Raw genomic sequence first — 20,213 nt, forward strand, 5'->3', positions numbered from 1 at the left:
GCAGGAGCCCACCCCGCTTTCATACATCTTTAACGGTGGGTGCCCGCCCCGCGTTTCACCAAAGGAGCAGATGCCCACCCTGTGTTACGCTTAAAACCGAGCGGTAGCCCACCCCACACTGCTGCTTATCTAGCGGGTGCCCACCCTGCTGGTGTGTGGGTTTATCGGGTGCTCACCCCGCTGTGGTTTCGTATGCAGGTGGGAGCCCAAACCGCACTGCACCGTAAGGAGAAATCACCACCACGGCCTGGGACAGGCGACCCGGAAGCCAGGCGCCTGTTGCCTGATGGTGGGTGGGGCCAAGCCCGGGAAGCAGAGGCTGCTGGAAAAGAGAAGAGGGACGGTAGCTGAGCAGCGGGGCTCCAGTGGTGAAGGGAGAGCCCCGCGTGTGCTGCACCGGCCAGAGAGAGGAAGTGGCTGCCAGCCTGAGCGGGGATCCCGTGTTGTTGGGAGGAGCCCCGCGGGCAGCCCAGGATGTCTGGAGCCTCGCAGTCTTCTTGCCGAAGTCCCGGTCCCAGGAGAGGGACAGGGTGAAGAGCAGAGTGACCGCCAGCCAGAGGAGCGGAGTCCTTCCCCGAGAGCCACCCCGGTGAGTGGGGATTGACTTGCACAACGTTGGGGGCCAAGGTATGGAGCCTTGTTGGTGCCTCTCGGGCACAGTGGATTCCGGTGTCCTCATTTGCTAAGGAGGCACCAGGAGGAGCCCAGTGAAACAGGGCTCCCCAGGCACAAAGAGTGCCACTGATCATTTGGGCCTGTCTTGGTTGGCTTCACAGCTGCACCGCCGTTGCGGGCAGCTGCAACGTGGGGCACATTGTTGTCAGGGCCCCAGTGGGGGTCCAGAGGGCCCAGAAGTGCCCCTGCCTCATTGTTTAGTTTTTGCTCTTCAGTTGCGCCGCCGTAGTGGGCAACTGCAACGTTGGGGCACAATTGTTGTAGAGAGTCCCAGTGGGGACCGAGTAGTGCCAGTACCATTTGTTTCCTTGGGGGACATTTCGTTTGCGAGGGGTGAGTTACACGCCTGCCCTGCCCCCTGAGCTTTGTGCCCTTTGGAGTTTTATGCATTGGCAGCCCAGCCCTGACTATTTGGACAAAGGGCATTTGAGCCCCAGTGGATGGCCAGATTGGCCTGGGGACAGTTGGGTGATGTATGCACCTGGTAGTAGTGTAATGTGGTGCACTGCTGATTTAGGCCTAGTGTGATATTGCTTTATATGTTTATGCCTAAAGTGATTGCATAATATGATTTATGCTTGGGAGGCCTATGCCATAATGTGTTATGCTGGTGAGGTTTGGGCCTAATGCATTTTATGCCATGTGATAATGCTTAGTTCATTATTGTACCAGTAATTACTGGTTGTGTGTTATACTTACTTCCTTTTCTGATGGTTCTGACGGTGGCCCAATTGGCCTTCTCATGTGTATGTAAATGCCCTGTGACTATTGCCTAGTGCCAGTTGGCACAGTGTAAATGTGTGATTATGTGCCTAATGTGTTTATGACAATACAAAGGCTATTTTTGATATAACCTTGTGTGGAGTTTCTTTTGTAGTGTGCCTAGTGTGTTGCTGCTGTGAGTGTGTGTTGCGCAAACGCTTTACACATTGCCGCTGGTATAAGCCTGACTGCTCGTGCCAAGCTACCAAGGGGGTGAGCAGGAGTTATCTTCAGCGTGTAACTCCCTTGCCCTGACTAGAGTGGTGGTTTCTGCCTGGCTTTGGCGCAAGCCTTAGCCAACCAGAAATCCCATTTCTAACTCAATGTGTAAAGTATTTGTACCAACACTCACTGTAACACATTGAAAACACCACACCAGTTTAGAAAAATAAAGTATCTTTATCTAAACTAAACAAGACCAAAACGACAAAAATCCAACATACACAGTTAACAATATGACTTTCAAAAGGTTTCAAGAACTTGTCCCATAGAAAACTATCGATGCATGAATTTTACACAAAGTACCTGAAGATGCGTCAAAATTCGCAAGGCCAAACAGCAGCAGAGAAAGGAAGCGTTGGAAAACACAGCGATGCGTCAGTTCCTGAGTTCTTGGGGAGGCGAGGCGACAGTTCTGCTGCACACAGGAGAAGTGATGTGTCGAATCCGGACTGTAGAGGGAAGTGAGGCCTCGAAACCCAAGATGGCTCTGGTCTGCGGGTGATGTGTGGAAAACTTGGTGCACAGTTATGATGCGTGACACACCGGAGGTGATGCGTCGCTTACTGTAGTTCTCTGAGTTTCTTCTTTCTTCCAGCTCCCAAACAGCAGCAACAACCTCCAGAGGCCCAAAATGGCACAGGCACCTCAAGGCAGGTCGGAACTCACAATAGCAGAGTTCAGGGGAGCTGGGGGTGAAGTATTTGTGTCCCTGAGACTTCTTAACAGGAGGCCAGCTCAATTCAGGCCCTTGGAGATCTACTTCAAGCAGGGGACACAGCACACAGCAAAGTCCTTCTCCTTTCCTTGGCAGAAACAGCAACTGCAGGTCAACCCCAGACACACAGCAAGGGCAGTACTTCTCCTCAGTCTCTCCAGCTCTTCTCATTGGCAAAGGTTCCTCTTGAATTCCAGGAATGATCTAAAGTTCAGGGTTTTTTAGGTCTAATAATTATATCCCCAAAATGTCTTTGTTCTCTTTGAGCAAGGGGCTCTGAGCCCAGTTCAAACCAGTTCAGGGGCCACTCTGCCAGTGCACAACAACATCCTTTGTTAGTGTGGGCATTAGTCACAGACACACTACAGGGGGGCGTAGCCAGCATTATGAAAGGCAGGCACAGCCCTATTCAGGTACAGGTCCTACTCCTCCCACCACTCCAAATTCAGATCAGGCCTATTCAGCCTAGTGCTGATCCATCCAGACTCCTGGAGTCATGGCATCTCCGCAGCCCCTGTCACTCCAAAGCCAGACAGTCAATCCACAAACGGGCAGAGGCGCACGGGAAGGTTGAACAAGAAAATAGCCACTTTCTAAAAGTGGTATTTTCAAACAAACAATTTTAAAACCATGTTTACTAAAATGTGTGTTATTAAATTCTGAGTTCAGGGGTACTAAACTCAATTTTTCCATCTTATCCGTATGGGAAGATTTGCTTGTAAAATGTTACAAAGCATTCCCCATTCTGTCCAATGGGCAAGACAGCCTTTCAATAGTGGAACACGAAATTGGCAGTATTTCACTGTCAAGACATGTTACACACACCAGTACATGTCCTACCTTTCACATACACTGCACCCTGCCCAGGGGGGTACCTTGGGACTAACATAGGGGTGTCCTATGTGTAAGAAAAGGGAAGGGTAAGGCCTGGCAAGTGGGTGCACTTGCCAAGTCGACATGGCAGTTAACAAACTGCGCACAGGCACTGCAGTGGCAGTCCTGAGACCTCTTTTCAGGGCTACTCATGTGGGTGGCACAATCAGTGCTGCAAGCCCACTAATAGCATTTGATTTACCCGCCCTGGCACACTTAGTGCACTTTACTAGGGACCTACTGGTAAAACAAATATGCAAATCAGGGAGAACCAATCACAATATACATTTACACAGGGAGCATATGCACGTTAGCACTGATCAGCAGTGGTAAAGTGCCCAAGACCTATAGCCAACAAACAGAGGTCAGGAAAAGATAGGAGGAAGAAGCACAATGTTTGGGGATAACCCTGTGAAAAGGGCCATTTCCAACACCACCAGCAACACAGTAGAAGAGAAGCCACCGAGATTGGAAAAAAGAGAACAAAAACAAACAGATTAATAATTGATTACTGTCTGTATTGCAATATTGGACACTAGCCGATTTGGCCTCTGCGCCTTATCACTCCTGTGCTTAAGTGCTTTCACGATTGCATTGGGGATTGATCACAGGTGATTCTGGCTTTGTATCGGACCACTTCTGTGGCCGAGTGCTCCCAATTATTGAAATTCAGACTGTTTATAGGCTGATTCTGGTCCCCTAGCTCGCCGCTCCTGTGCTTGGTGGGAACATACCCGCACCACATTGAATCTTCAGCATCCTGGTGCATTTCCTATCTGATACTTTACCCAGACTGAGACATTGTTCCTATCACTCCACACGCTATTATCACAAAGTTTTATATTCAGCAGGCAATCTCTCAGACATAACTCGCTGTGCCCAGATGATGATCCCCTACCATGGCAGGGATCGAAACATCGTTGACCTTAGTATCTTGACTTCAATTGTTTATTTGTTATTTTAATGAGCATTGGTACTCTGTAATTGAGGCTCATTCATTGTTGATATTTCAGCCACGTGTTGTGTAATGCCTGAGTTTTGGAAGTTTCATGACTTCCTCTTTTTTCTGTTAACATAATGTCCATCTTCTATACCTTTTAAATATTGTTTGATGAAATAAATTGATTAATCTCCATTTAGAGTTCAAAGACATAGACATCATTGTATCTCTGTGTCTCATCGCTCGATATTACCCTTCTTGAAAGGGACCGCTGTTTCTATAAAACATACCTATACCCTTGGTCCCTTTGATTTTCAGGGTTCCCTTGTTTCTTTATACTGTGCAATTACACAGGCGACAAAAATCAGAAATCATCAGCCTTGGTGGGTTGGTTAAGAAACCTGTATAAACTACAAAGAAGAAACGTTAAAATCCAACAGCATGGTAGAGAAGCCATCAGTAGCTGAAAAAATGATTTACATCAGCAACACAGTAGGAGAGATGCCACCGAGAATGACAAAGAAAGAACAAAAACAAACAGCTTAATAATTGATTTCTGACCCAAATTTAAAGGTAGATGCATTATAATAATTTGTATTGCTACTTAAGGTTTTTAAAAAATAAATGTTTTGAGTTATAACATTTTATTGGAATAACACTATGAAAATTTTGTAGTGAATGTTTTCACTTCTCTAGATTATACATCAAGTAAGCATTTGTGTAATGGAGTGTGTTTCTTTTAGAGGGGGATGCTTTCTTTCCAAGATGTTCTTTGAGTTCATCAACTAGTTTCTGTCGTATGTTGAACAACATTTACTATATGAATTGCAATAGAAGCACTCTGTGGCAGGTGCCAGGAAACCCCAAACTGTTAATAGAATGACTGAAAAAGATACATTTGTCCTTGGTAATATAACCAGCTCCAAGTTTCACTGCTCAAAAAAGAGGAAGTTCACCTCATTATTCAGGAACCAGAAGAAGCTGTGTGTATAACACTTTTCTGGAAGGATGGCCCATTGTTTATATTCACTACATCAAGCACAATCCTACCATTAAGTCATAAACCTAAAGGTAATGTGGCATTTAACATGGCTTTCTAGACACTGACAGCCATCTCTGACATGTGATAAGTAATAACAAGCACCTTCCACCCTGTTTGAGGCTTGTTATAATATTTTGTCAGGCATCAATTCCTTGATGGAATGGTGTGTAATTGATAATTATGGGGTTTCATCTTTTGTAATGCGCACGGCCTTTGTTTGTATTTTGTGTATTGGGTACATATCAACAATGAAGTCATACTGGATTCCCAACTTAAAAATACTAGAACTGTGATTAACACCTTCAAGTCTTTTATGATGTCCATACTTTTGATTTGATATGATCCATTATTTGTAAAGTGCTACATTCACCCCAGAAAGGATATTGGCACTAGTGGAAGGTAAAATTGCAGTTCACTCATCACCTCTCTTTTATCTTCCAATTCGTACATGTTTCTTTTGGGCAAGGGGCCAAGGCGCTACAACATATGATAATCACAAAGCTGTATTGTAAATATTGTAACATTATATGAAAACAAACATTTGTTGTGCTTATGAGGTGTAACGAATACCGCCAGAGAATGGTACATTCTCTAACACAAGAATTTTTGCCTGCGTTAGGTCTTTTTGCAGAACCAGCTATATATTTATGAGTGTGTAAATGCCTGTCTGGTATGAAATGAGACCGGTCTCCCTGCGGCCCCCCACCTGTGGCATCTCCCCTCCCAATGACCTAGGCCATACATTCTCTACTTGGTATTTTTCTTTGAACTGGCCCCATGCCTTGGGAGATTTGACTTCCAGCCCTGGACACAAAGCTTAGATTGGGCCTCAGTATTGACGTGAGTGATTTTACTTAGCTACAAATAAGCTTTTGGACGCCTTTTCATTAGCATGTTGGGATGCCACTTTTTAATAGATTGGCAGATATTCCTATCTCTGATCCCATAACTGCTGAGAAATTAGTTTAACGATAAAAACACTTTTTACGGCGCGTCAAACATCTGGGGCCTCATTTATGGGATTTTGGCATAGGGCAGTGCAGCAAGGCACCTTGTTGTGCTGCCCTATGCCAAAGTGAAAGGGCAGGAATGCACCTTATTTAAGCAACATGGTGCATTCCTGCCCTTTCTCCCTGTGCTGCCGCCGTTTTGGCAGCCTAGAGCCAACATAGGCACCCTTGTACCATGGTGCAAGCGTCCCTCCATTGCATGCAGGATTGTTTTTGGTAGGAAGGGGCATCTTCCTGCACACAATCCTTTGAGGCGTTTCCCTGTTTCCATGTGTGCTGCCGAAAACGAGGAAAAATAAACATAGTTCTCCTCATTACGCCTCACCTCAAGAGGCGTACAGGTTTGGTGCTTCCCCATGTTTACATCACTTTGTAAATCTGGGGCAGCGTCAAATTCCAGGGGTATTGTGTGGGTGAACCCACCGCAATGTCCACGGAATGCCTCTCAGGCGCAGAGTAAGGTGATGCAGCGATTAGCGCTGCGTCGCTTTACTCATGATTTATGAGGCCATTCAATGCCACGCAAGAAACCTCTGAGTGACTTCATAAATCTTTGTGAGAGCCCTGTGTCATGCATGTAACACTTTACATGGTGCAAAAGTGACGCAGGGTTCTCATTAATAAGCCCCCTGGTCTTTCTTTACATTACCCATTTTAAAGGCACGCAAGTTATCAACATCCCAAAGCATGGCGGTCTGAGATTGCCCTGCCTTTATTCACTGTTCACAAACAGATATTAGCTGCATGCCCTTCACTCTTGTAGCCATCCTGTGGTCTACGTCTTTTCCTGGGATGTCTACATTTTACTACATTCAGCTTACACGACTGCAGTGGCTAAAATTCCCGATAGACCTGTTGGATCGATTTTAAATAACTGCGCGCCCTACATTTATTTATGGGCTTTTTCCAAACGTGCCTGTCTGTGGCGCATTTTTCTCTCGGGCGTTGGCACCAAGAGTGGTCTACATGCAGTGGCAGGGGGACAATAGCTCTGTGCCCTGATGGACTGAAGCAAAGGAGCCTGGGGCCTGCGTTCCCGAAGGCCTGCATATGATGCTCGGTGGGTGAAATTCAGTTTGAGTTCTGCCCCCAAGGGCTTGCTGAAGTGTCACAGTGCGCGCACCTCTTCCAAAGCACTTGTTTACCAGAGGAACGCGCCCGAGAATAGGCCCAGAAGGAGCCGCGGCTCCCCCATTGCTTTCCAATAAGCAAACCACCTGAAAACCTCCTCCGCGGGCGGGCGATTTGCAAACACCGCAGCTTTTTTATGCGGGAGCTAAATTGCAGTCGACTATGACATATCCCACAATGCTCCGGGAGGAAATGAAAGGGAACGCGCTGCCGAGTAGTACTCCGAAGTGACTGGGTGGGAGGAATGCACATGTCGTCGCGCTATTCCCAAGACATGTTGTGAGAGTCGAGGTTATTGTTTCAATGCCAGCGCCAGTTGTCACAAATGAAGGGACTATTTATGTTTACTGAATGCGGCATAAAGTGTTTTTTTTCGTTCGCCTGATGCAAAATAAACCTTGTCTGAAAGATAACGATTCTCAATAAAGCGACGACTGCTCTTAAAGAGACAGACACACTCTCGCCGTCTTTTCTGGCATACGAGTAATGTGTTAAAAATTCTTTGAAATACAACCACTTACTGTCCTATTTGTTGAGGGGAATTGAGAGAGGCTTCGTTTTAATAGACTTTGGGTTTGTTTCATTCTTTGCAGTCAATGTGTTTAGCCTTTTCGATTGTTTTGAAATTTTGGAGGGTGTTTTGTTAGATTTGACTGTGTAGTTTACTAAACTGATTGTTTCTGTCATTGTTTGTGCTTTAAAAGATTTAAGGAAAAGCAAATAAGGATTGCACTTTCAGTAAGAATCTCTGTGTTAGTTTGTTTTACTTTATCAACATTAAAACCCGTGGAGCGTAATTTAATTGACTATGCAACTTATAACGTGTTGGAAAACCGCAGGCAGCAAAATAAAATACACAATATGATACAATATCGTCCTGATGATAACTTTAAACTAAAATAAAACAGGCAGCCTTTAACTCCTCTCAAAATGCAACAAACACAAAACTGTTTATGTGACACGGACCGCTGCATTGTGCAATATTTTATTAGAATACCCATTGCACAATTTACTAGAAGGGTTTGACACACTTCACTGCAAACAAATGCCTAGGACCTAAAACAATACAGGGGATACACAAATAGTGTTTCTTCGTTGTGAATACATGTACAAATGGGGAGAGGATGAAGTCTTACGGCTCGAACCCAAGTCTCGGCACGACGCTCAGCATCCTGTGATTCTGGGCAAATCACTTGTTCTCCCTGTGCCGAACAAAAATGAAAGTGTCCATCTGCAGTGAAACTGGTGCTCATGTAATGCGCTCTGATACCCGATGTCTCGGGTCTAGTTCGCGCTAGATAAAACTAAAAAAAAAACTAAAAATAAAACAAAAACTAATCCAGTGTAGCAGGTGGTTTGCCTTTTCGCCTTAAACAGATATATGTTTTGGGTAGTAATTCAATATAATTCATGAACTTAATGTTAATGGTGACATTTAAGGTCCTGTAAGAAGGCTGGGAAAACTCTTGTTGGCTGTTATGTTGCTTGATTACTGTGCCAGACAAATGGCGCCGTTTGGGGCAGGAAAGTTCTATAAATTAAAAACAAATAAATGAATAAAAGGAATGGCATCAATCAATCAATCAAAGCATTTGTATAGCGTGCTACTTACCCGTGAGGGTCTCAAGGCGCTAGAGGGGGGTGGGGGATGACGCAGCTACTGATCGAACAGCCCGGTTTTTAGAAGTCTCCTGAAGGTCAGCAGGTCCTGGGTCTGTCGCAGGTGGATGGGAGGGTGTTCCATGTCTTGGTGGCGAGGTGGGAGAATGACCTGCCGCCGGTGGTCGTTCGGCGGATGCGTGGGACGGTACAGGTACAGGTACAAGACATCCAGATTCCACACTGAAAGTGCATCAGGCTCTTTGCTCTTAAAGTAAACTAACAATGCGAAATAGGGCAATTTGAAATCGTGTGCCTGAACTGCATTCCTGTTCCGTTTTTTGTCCTGGTACGCTGAACCCTGGTACCCCCATAGCAATAACAGCATTATACAATTACAGGTAGATATTACTTGTAATCAAATTCCTATGCTGTAAGGCATGTGTACACTGTTATTGTAGGTAGTAGTCCACTAAATAGTACGGTATTTTTTTGCTCCTCCATCTTTGCCACATCCCAAAAACCTGAAATAACGAAGGAATAATGAAGAACAACAGTAAAATAAAGACATTTCATTAAAATATTTAGGAAGTAGATCCCTGCGTGAAAATAAAAGCATCGTGATCACTTGTGGATGTGGAACAGAGCACGGACATTATGTACCGGAACAGACAATGCCAGAAAACTGTAGTTGAGTTACTAAAAAGGCAAAACTGCACAAACAGTACCGTGGGCAGGGCGAGAGGGCGCTGCTTCTTTCTGCCGCTTGAGTAGATTTTCTTCTTGAGCGGCCTCTTCCCCAACGCGAACCGATGGTTTCTCAATGCGAGCGATTGCAACCATCCACGACCATCTGCGTTGAGAAATCTTGCTGGGAGATGGTCTAACGTTGGATTTTCCTAACTCATGATCGCCAACTTAAAATTAGCGAGCACAAGCGAGGTAACAACTTTTCGGAAATGTGTGTGTTCCGTTGAGCACAAAGTGCGGAAAACTCGTAAACTTCACAAACGGAGCAGATTTCATCGCCAAGGACTTCTGGTAGCTTGGCACAAGATCAGCCAGGCTTAACGTAGAGTCAATGTGTGTAGTATTTATGCAGCACATAAACAGTAATAAAGTGAAAACACAACACAGGAAAAATCCCAAACCATTTTTTTTAAAGAGTTAATTGTAATAAATAAGATGATACCAGAGTGACAAAAATGTAAAAAAACATTTTGAGTGAAAATAGTGTCTAAAAGCACTAAGTGCCACTCGCGGTCATCTGGTTGCGCAAGACTGGGGACTGTCACAAGTTCAGGCTGACCGTGATAGAGATTGTGTTGGATACTGGGAGCAGATTTTTCCACTGAAGAGATGCCTTCTGAAGTCTGATGCAACGAGTTTCATTCGCACTGGAGGAAGCAGCAAGGAACATGTTTACGGTGCAAATAGCAGGTCAGGGGTCACAGCCACTCATTGCTGTCGTGTGAAGATCCAGTTGTCGCTAGAGCCTCTCACTGGTGGTCATCACGGGCTGTCTTTGCTGTTCCATTAACTGCAGGTCTCGTACTGCTGGTCGTCGCGGACAGTCACTGTTGGTGCGAAGAGCAAGTCTCACCAGAGCTTTGCATTTATGGTCCTTGGGGGCATCAGAGTTTCAGCAGGAACAGGCCCATTCTCTGCCATTAGGAGCCAAATCATCAGGATATTCACCTTTCCTTCTTGGAGAAGCTTTCATTGATGCTAGCCAGTGGTCCAGGACTTTGGTGGCACCTCTTTGAGATCAGGACTCACTCCAGCAGAGGACTGTAGCAGGGCTCAGGCAGGATCAGTTGCAGCTGGTCAGCTGGGCATTTGCTGGGAGGAGTCTGAAGCTTGTTGTGCCCCTGTAGCCTACACAGTAGGTCAGCCAACACAGGAGGTCAGCCAACTGACCCTTAGAGTCACCTTAAGTAGCCTGGGGTCAAGGCAATCAGGTCTAGTCTTACTTCTAGAGACAGCAAAGCCGCTCTTCAAGTAGCAGGGTGGGCCTCTGGTAGCTCAGCAGTCCTTATTCCAAATCTTCCACAGGTCCAGGACTATTCTAAAGCGTGGCTCTGGCGGTCAACTATTTATACCAGGTGCCAGCCTTTGTGTGTAGGAGTCTGTGGCCTATCCCTTCACAGGTTCTGGAGAGTTCTTTCCCCTTGCCAAGTCAAAGCTTTAAACTGTGAGGGCAGGCCTGGTGTCAGGTTATTTTGTATGTGATGTGACAAAGCCCTTTAAAGTGTAAGGGGGCTGGATACAGCCCTTCCCCAGTCATCCTGCCCAGATGGCCCATTCTGCCACACATAAGCATCTTTTTTCTCACAGTCTGGAAGCAATACTGTTGGAAATGGCCCTTTTTGCAGGGTTATCCCCAAACCTTTTGCTTCTTCCTCCTTTATTAGGTCTCGCCTGACCCAGCGCATGCGCTGGTCTGGCGAGACTTATTGAGAGGGCTCCAAAAAGTGCTACCAGGCCAGCCTAGAGCTACAGTGCATGTGCGCGGGCGCGCGCGCTGCTTTTACCGCGATTACTTTCATTTTCACGGCCGCTTTGATGTTTGATCGCATTGTGATCACTTTCACTTTCGCTGCCGCAGGGCCGCTTGGCATAGCTAATAGGTCTCGCTTTTGTGACCTTATAAGTGTTTAGTTATGCAACCGTTGCATGGCTAAACACTTATAAGGTCCCAAAGGCGAGACCTATTGGCTATGCCAATGCTTGTTTTTTCTGACCCGTGGTTGTTGGCAATAGGACTCTGGGCACTTTACCACTGCTGATCAGTGCTAAAGTGCATATGCTCTCTGTATAAATTGTTATATTTATTGGTTATCCATGGTTGGTATATTTGTTTCACCTGTCAGCCCCTAGTAAAGTGCACTGAGTGTGCCAGGGCTGGTGATTCAAATGCTACTAGTGGGCTGCTGCACTGATTGTGCCACCCACAGAAGTAGCCCTAAAAGGATGTCTTAGGACTGCTTGCAGTGCCTATGTGCAGTCCAGGACTGCCATGTCGACCTGGCCAGTGCAACCACTGACCAGGCCTTATCCTTCCCTTTCTGTACATGTCAGGCATCCCTATGGTGGCCCTAGGTACCCCCGTGGGCTGGGTGCAGTGTATCTGAAAGGTAGGGCATGTACTGAGGTGTGTAACATGTCCTGGTAGTGAATTACAGCCATTTTCGTTTTTCACTGCTGAGAGGCTATCTTGCCCATAGGACAGAATGGGGGAGGCTGTTTACATGCCTATCTTCCCATAAGGGCAAGATAGAAAATCCGAGTTTGGTATCTTTGTGTTCAGAATTTAATTATACATCTTTTTAGCAAGACGGTTTTTAAATTCACTGTGTGAGAATAGCACTTTTTAGAAAGTAGCTTTTCTCCTGTTTAACCTTCCTGTGTGCCTGTGTGCAGATTGGCTGACTGGTGTCATGTGATGGGCTAGCTGGCTCCAGGAGTCTGGATGAGTCAGCAGCAGGGTGAATAGGGAGATCTGCTTTAGATGGGTGGGAGGAGTAGCCCCTGGGTTTGAGTAGGGCTGCCTCTGCCAACACAATGCTGGCTCCACCCCCTGCTGGCCAGGCTGAGAACTCTGCCTCTGCCAGCACAAAGAAGGCTCCACCTCCTGCTGAGCGTCTAACGACCCTGCCCCTCACTCTGAAAGGAACCAGGTGCTCCAGAGCAGAGCACACCCAGGAACCGGTTTGAGCAGGGGAAGCCCCCCACTGAAACAAAGAGAGACAAAGACTTGGAGGGGTATAAGAAGAGGACCCCAGACACCTAAACTTTAGATCACTGTGGAACTAAGAAGGAACCTCTGCCAAGGAGAAAGCTGGAAGGAACTGAAGAGGAGAAGACTGCCTGCTTGCTGTTTTGCTTTGCTGCCAAGGAGAGGGGAAGGACTTTGCTGTGTCCCCTTCTTTTGATTCTGATCTCCAAGGGCCTGAGAAGAGCTGGCTCCCTGTTAAGAAGTCCCAGGAACAAAAGGACTTCACCACCAGCTCCCCTGGAACTCTGCTGAGGGAGTTCTGACCTGCCTTGGAGTGCTTGCCCAGTCTTGGGGCCTCAGGAGTTCGTTTTGCTGTGTTTGGGAGCTGGGAAGCAGAAGCGTGAAAAAAGAGTAACTGGTACCCAACGCATCATCCGATTGCGTGTCGCAAGAACAAGAGTGCGAGGAGAATTTCATCGCGGCGTCATCACAGCACCCAGAGTCCCCGCATCGCCGAGTGCGTCGAGCATCGTTCCGGTGCGAGAAGATTCCTGACGCTGCGAGGGTCGTCGCAGAACCAGTTTGCGGGCCGCACCACTGCCGGTGCGTTAAAGTATCCAGTCGCTGCGTGTGTCGACGCAGAGTCCTGTCCCGTGACGCATCGAGGGTTGCGGTGCCAGAAGTCAATGCCGCGCACCGCGACGCATCGAGGGTTGCAGCGCCAAAAGTCAGCGCTGCGCCGTGCATCGCGCCGCATCGAAGATCGTCGCATCGTACCTGTGCGTGAAGCTTCCCCCTAAGAAACCTACACAACAAAAGCCAAAGTAATCGCATCCTCCCCCTACAGATCGGAGCCGGCGCATCCACCTCTTCTTCGTGAAGCAGGGCTGCTGCAAAGCCTCCCCAAGATCTCAGGAGTATCGCATCGCCTTTGCCATCTTCCTTGTTATAGCTTTTGGGAACCTTATCACAACTACAGGTACTGTTGGGCATGAGAGTGTCGCATTTTGTGCATTGAGAGTCGCATTGTGCAGGACACTGACTTTTACATCCTGGAGTACTTTCTGCAAACTCTTGAACTATCTTTAAACTAATCTTTTTAATTGTATGTTGCTTTTCTGTAGTATTTGGTCTTGTGAAGTTTTTAGTAAAGATACCTTATTTTTCTAAAACTGGTGTGGAGTAAATCTGTGGTGTTTTCACTGTGTTACTGTGAGTGTTGGTACAAATACTTTACACATTGCCTTTGATAGCCTAGACTGCTCAGGCCAAGCTACCTAGAGGGTGAGCAGGGGTTATCTTAACAGTGTATCCCCCTTTCCCTGACTAGAATCAAGGGTCCCTACTTGGACAGTGGTACCTACCCTGCCAACTAGAGACCCCCAGATCTAACAAATACGCAAACCCCAACAGCAGAGCCATTCACAGTCATGTGACCCAGGACACTGGCCGAAGACATAGTTGGTTTGGATAAGAAAATGCCAACTTTCTAAAAGTCACAATTATCTGGTGCGTCATCACGCACCAGCTTCATGTTGTACTGCGTTCATTACTGTCTCCACAAGCGTACAGAACTTGAAACCAATTTTAATCCAGGTGATGCTTATTTATTCAAAATTTCCAATATACTTTAATCCATTTTTTTAGTACAGAGACATCATGATTCTGAGGTTCAAATGCATAGGAAATGCCCAGCCAGGCCTTTATCCCACAGCACACCAGAAAACACTTTTATCCTGGGTATCCATGATGTCAGAAACACCCAATGCATTTCGGGCCGGTAGCCCTTCCTCAGGGGTCACTAGAACATAAAGACATCCCATAAGAAACGTAAAGAATCTAATGTCTGATAAACCCAGCCTACAACTACCATCATGCACTGCATCAGGTGACAGAAATCAGAAACGTGCTTGATGATAAAAAAACGCGCCCAATAGAGAAATGTGCTTAATAGAAAGGTCACACTAGCAGAAAAAACATGTGCGCTTAATACTAACGAAGCAAACTTCAAAGAAACATATGCTCAATTCATAGTGAACCCGAAGAGCTCCCTCCAACTCAACCTAATCATTATACAGTTCATCCACCCCAACCCCATGCTGTACTCTGTGCAAAGAAATTCCATGCAAGTACATCGAGCTGAAAAAAACTCAACCAAGTGTAAACTGATCCAAGCAAATCTAATCAAGAAGCATGCCAAACTAAATGCGAGCATCTACAGTGGAGGTCAGCAGGGTGTGGAACTCCCTCCTGGAGCATTTTAGGAGTTTAAGCCCGCGCCTGATCATCCGTGGGCAGGTTAAAACAAGGTTATTCTCGAATTAGCCCTCCGTCAGCTCAGCATGGTTGTTTAGATTTTCTCTGTTTAGGCCCCACTCACTCAGTTCTTATCTGGCTTAGTGCTTTGATGGCTCTTGGTTTAACACGATATTCTTTACAATTACAATTATAAATAGGAGATTGATAGAGGAAACAAGTTTTTTTTTCAGGGATGTGAATAGAGACAAATTGGGTTCAAAATGATGCAGAGCACTGCTACAACATTGCACAACACATTATTGGCCTTAAAACAATGCATCATGTACCAGGCTGTAAAATCTCTGCAATATTTTTACAGTCGATGACGTAATTCTGAATTGACCGGTTGTCATATTTTCCAACGTGCTTGAATAGTATATTGGCTGTCACAATAAAACACCCATAACATTGAACTTTACTTTCTTTGCATTTAATTAGCTGGAATACAAAAACAATGGGCGATATATTAGTGAACAGTCAAATAGACATAAAATGTACTTAACATCCAGCAACATAACACACTGATAACGTGTGAGAGTTAATGAATGGTAGAAACAGTATAAAATGAGCGGTGTAGTCAGCAAGAGGTGACAGCACTGACACATATTATGCGCCTGAAAGAAAGGCGTGAGAATTGCATGTTTGGATAGGTCCTGAGTCTGTGTGGACCCCATTGAACTGAGTCAAGCAGATGTGAAACATGATCATACATGTCATGAGATAAGTCCTGTTGGACTGATCTTACTGCAGGGCAACGCTCATGCAAGGAATAATTACTAACACGAAAGGGTAATTGGGAAAAGTTAATTGGTATGTTGGCATGTTGTATATTGGTTCAGCAATTATCATTTGTAAGGTGTTTTTTGTGTTTTCAGCAGAAGGCCTCAAAAGAAAGATCTGCCTTTATGTTGTACAATCGACATATAATTACTAAATGATCTGTAGTTTACTCTTTGTATTAGAATCCCAACACTACCACATCACAGCAAAAGCTGCAGGCAATGAATGCTTAACTATAACAGGTATCAGAGAGCTGAGTGCAGGTATGAAGAATACATGTAACTTCTCTTCTACCATACGTCAGGTTTATACAAACATGCAATGGGAACATCGATTCCAATGCTTAACTCTTTCCAATCAGACCCTAATTTATGACAGAGAGGGGTGTGTTTGGTGTGGCCAAAGGGAACAAGTTGAACTGTTTTGTCTTACACCATGCTTGGTTGTTGCTAATTGGCTTGCTAGCCTGTCGGGAATGAAAGACAATTGTTGGTATTCCAAAACGTATCTAAGTAACACATTGTGGCATGCATAGCTCTCTATGCAAAAGTCACTCATGGACCCAGTTTACAAAACATTTTTTTTCTAGCATGTTACACATGCATAGAAAAGGTTAGCATGCACAGGCACAGTAAAGTGCGTTACCTGCCATTCTGATTTTGTGAGATTGTGACCGCTCACCCTTAATGGTTTTTACCCTCACAAGAGTGGATACAATTTCATCATGCTCCTATGGAGCGAACACTCAGACTTTCACAATGTGGCTCTGGCAACCTGCTGAATGTTTGGCCTCTTGTGGGCGGTATGCTCCCTGCCCATGTGTGTGGAATAATAATAGAAAGCATATGTAAAGTCAAAGGGATTTTGTCATACATGTGTCCTCCACATTCAATCAAGCGAATGCCCACATTTGAAATACTTGTTGCTGCCTTTCCAAGACCACCATGCTTATATTTTTGGTAGTGCAGCCTCAAAGAAAATAATTTATTTGATTTTATAATTAAATATTTTCTGTATGAAATTGGGTTATTAGTTGCGATGCATGTGAATCCTTCACAAGTAATAGGTCTGCAGGTTTGTCGGTATTGGAATCCAAGTACCCCATTTTAGTACTTGACTCTCTCAAGATAGCGAAGCAGAGCCGTCCAAAGCCGACTCAGAGGAGGCGGTGTGAGCTTGTAGCCTCAGCTTCCTGAGTCACAACAACAACAATCAATAAATTATTGTCCAGCCAGTGCTTTTGTCTTATAAAAGTTAAAGTACTTTTGTTGACCCCAATACGAAATGCTTCAAAATATATCACAAAAATGTACAATCAGGTAGATGGAATTATCGTCGGTTACACCCTCAAAACATGTTGCACCCGTAGTGGGTCCTGAACCCTATAACCACAATACTCCCACCTGTACTAGATGCAATATAAGAATAAAAGGTGATGTCCTCATCAATAGGGCAGGCTTGCTGGCTCTGTCAGGGGGTCCCCACATCAGTAAAGCAAAAGAGATATTATAATTCACCTTTGACACACCGTTCGATCACTGGGATAATATCTATATTCAATACTATTCATATAAATGTCAAATCTTGCATCATCAACCACCAACATAACCAAGTAAAGCACTGTCTTAAATACCTTGCATTCCAGACTCTTTTTTTTATTTTTATCATGCTTCTACTGAAGCTCTAGAGCCAACCAAAGTACGGGCTCAGGCACAGATTTATAACATGAAACACCTCTCCTTGGGTCATAGATTTAACCACCTGGGAGAGTTAGGGCCACTTTTGAGGGCTCCTTCACTTCCTCAAGTTCCCAAATAGTCACTAAACTCATTGGTGGTGTTCCCTGCCCTTTGCGGGGCACTGCAAAGAGGGCTAATACAGCGCTTTAATGCTTTGGGCCTGAATATCGAATGAGATGCTTTGCCACAGATTCGTAGGCTTATCTATTTCTATACAAGTGGCTTCACTCCACAATTTTCATTTTGAAGGTCGGGCCCCTGCCCATTTGATGGGGCAGCAGTCACCTGTGCTCTAAGGGTGCTGAATGGGGAGCCCGCTTCTGTGTGGCCTGCTGGCTTTCTTTGTGCTCTCACCAACTAGTCTCGGTGTGGATGGACCAGGATTCTGTGTTCTTCCCACCCTTGCTCAACTTGGTCGTGAGACAACCACACCAGACATGGACACAGGAGGGATCCTCAGGGAATTTGGCATTGCATTGGGCTTTGAAAGTTGGGGTTCTAGTGGCTTTCTAAGCATCTGAGGGAGGGGCCCCACACATGACTCCTCCCTTTCAAACGAAGGATGCCCAAACCCCCAAGGGCTTGTTCCTGACTGGGAGTAGATTAAAAATACTGCAAAGGGCCACATGCTTTGCTTTCTGTCCTGTTTACATGGCAACCAGACTATGTCTTGCAATTTCTCTGGACCCATAGAGCCAATTTGTACGCTGTAGGGCGTCTTTTCCTCCTGGTGGCCAGCCCTAGTAATTAGTAATGAGGAACATTTTATTCAGGCCTTTTGACATCTAAATGGCACTTCATGTATAGAGCTTGATTTTCTGACTCCCTGTTCCAGGTCTGCCCTCTGCCGACCCCCCTGGTGCTCTCATCTGCTTGGAGGGCATCTTACACTTCCCCTTCCCATCCAGCAAGACAAACGACATCCCTACCACACCCCCTATGTCCCACAGCCTTGAGGCTTCCTGAAGGGCACCCGTGTGTCAAAGGAGTTAAGCGCCAGTATTCAGAGGCCCATTGTCTTCTCAAATGTATCTCCACTGTGCAGCCCAGTAGCTTCTCAAATGTGTCGCCCTTGTGCAGAGGTTTTTAATTGGGAGTGGAAAGTTCTAGATTATAGACACCCTTGTTTAATGGTAGGGTTACACATCATCATCCCTCCCTTGCATCAACCATCCTGCACAGCAGTCTGGTACATTTTAAGATGATGACTTACATTGGTCTAGTGAAAGTCATTCCCTGGGAGCCTCAACTTCTCCCCCACTGTCACATCTGCCTGTCCCTTTCCACCAAAACTTCAAAGGGGTGCTCCTCCTATATTTGACTCCTGTCATTCCTCCTTTGTTTCTGTAGGCTTGGGCTTTCACAGTTTCAAAGGTGCAGTGTGAGAAGTTCATTGATTCACTCAGATTTTTCTCTCCACTCGGTTTGGGGGAGGGCAAAGGGCCGGAATCTGATTATGGGTGAGTCAGGGAAATATGATGTTCTTAAATTCCAAAAGGAATATAGATATTGTTGGATTTGACCCATTCTGCAGGGTCACCACAGATTTTTGCCTTTCTCTGGCTTCCTTTGCTGACCTAATTTGTGTTGTGCTTTAGGACTCTGAGCTCTTTTTCCATGCTAAACACTGGTAAAATGTGTATGTGCTCTCCCCTTCAAACATGGTCATATTTGTCTATGCATGATGGGTACATATAATTTACATGTAAATCCCTAGTATATTGTATTATGTGTACCTAGGACCTGTAAATTGAATGCTACTAGTGGGCTACAGCACTCATTGTGCACCCATTAAAGTAGCCTTTTAAACAGGACTGAGGTCGGCTACTGCAGCCTGTAGTGCAGTTTTAACTGTCATTTCAACCTGGCAAAAGAAACATTTTGCAATGCCTATACCTTCCTTTTTAATACTTATAAGTCAGACAAAAGGTAGGCCCTAGCCCCGCTCCGCCAGGGCAGGGTGCATGGTATTAAAAAAGTAGAACATATGGGCTTAAGTTTTACAAGTCTTGGCAGTGAAAATTCCTAAGGTTGTTTTTTACTGGTGCAAAACTATCTCTCCCATAGACTAACACTGAGTTACCTTATTACACTTAATAAGTACTACCTTGAGGCTGCGAACAGATAGAGAAATTATGTTCGCACTCAAATGAATAGTAGCTTAAAATCCTCTTTAATGGTAAAGTCAGATTTTAAGTTAACATTTTTTTAAATGTAGTTTTTAAGAAAGTTGGCATTTTTCTTCCCAAACCAACTGCACCTTTCTGCCAGTGTTCCAGGTCTGTGAATGGCTCTCCTATTTTGGGATGTATTACTTGTGTATTGCTACCAGACATTGAGACAAAAGAAGCCTTGGTGTGGAGGGACAGGGTCCTTCTCACAGGATTGCTGAGAAGGAATTGTGCGCTCTCCTGATTACACTTCAAAGGGACATGTCTGCAACTCAGAAAAAAAGGAACCTTTGGAAATGTTATAACATTGGTGGTGCCCCTACCCTCCTTGGGGCAAACAAAGAATGTTTTGTGTATTTGAGCCCCCATGTGGGGAATAAGAGGTTGCTCCTTCGTGAAGTCATTCATATAGGGTCTACTCTGGTGTTGTCGGGGCTGCATGATATGCAGCAGCCCCACCAAAGAATGGTTTTAAAAGCCTTCCAGTACATCTCCCAGGGAATTGAATCCCTGACCCAGGGAGAACTTTGTCAGTCAT

General features: G+C 45.4%; 1 protein-coding gene across 5 annotated transcripts in view; it reads left to right on the forward strand.

The window, feature by feature from the left end:
* MDGA2 (MAM domain containing glycosylphosphatidylinositol anchor 2) overlaps positions 1–20,213 on the forward strand; it is a 1,462,473-nt gene that overhangs the window by 333,102 nt on the left and 1,109,158 nt on the right. The window lies entirely within an intron of this gene.

This window comes from Triturus cristatus, chromosome 9 (assembly GCF_964204655.1).
Source record: "Triturus cristatus chromosome 9, aTriCri1.1, whole genome shotgun sequence".
NCBI lineage: Eukaryota > Metazoa > Chordata > Amphibia > Caudata > Salamandridae > Triturus > Triturus cristatus.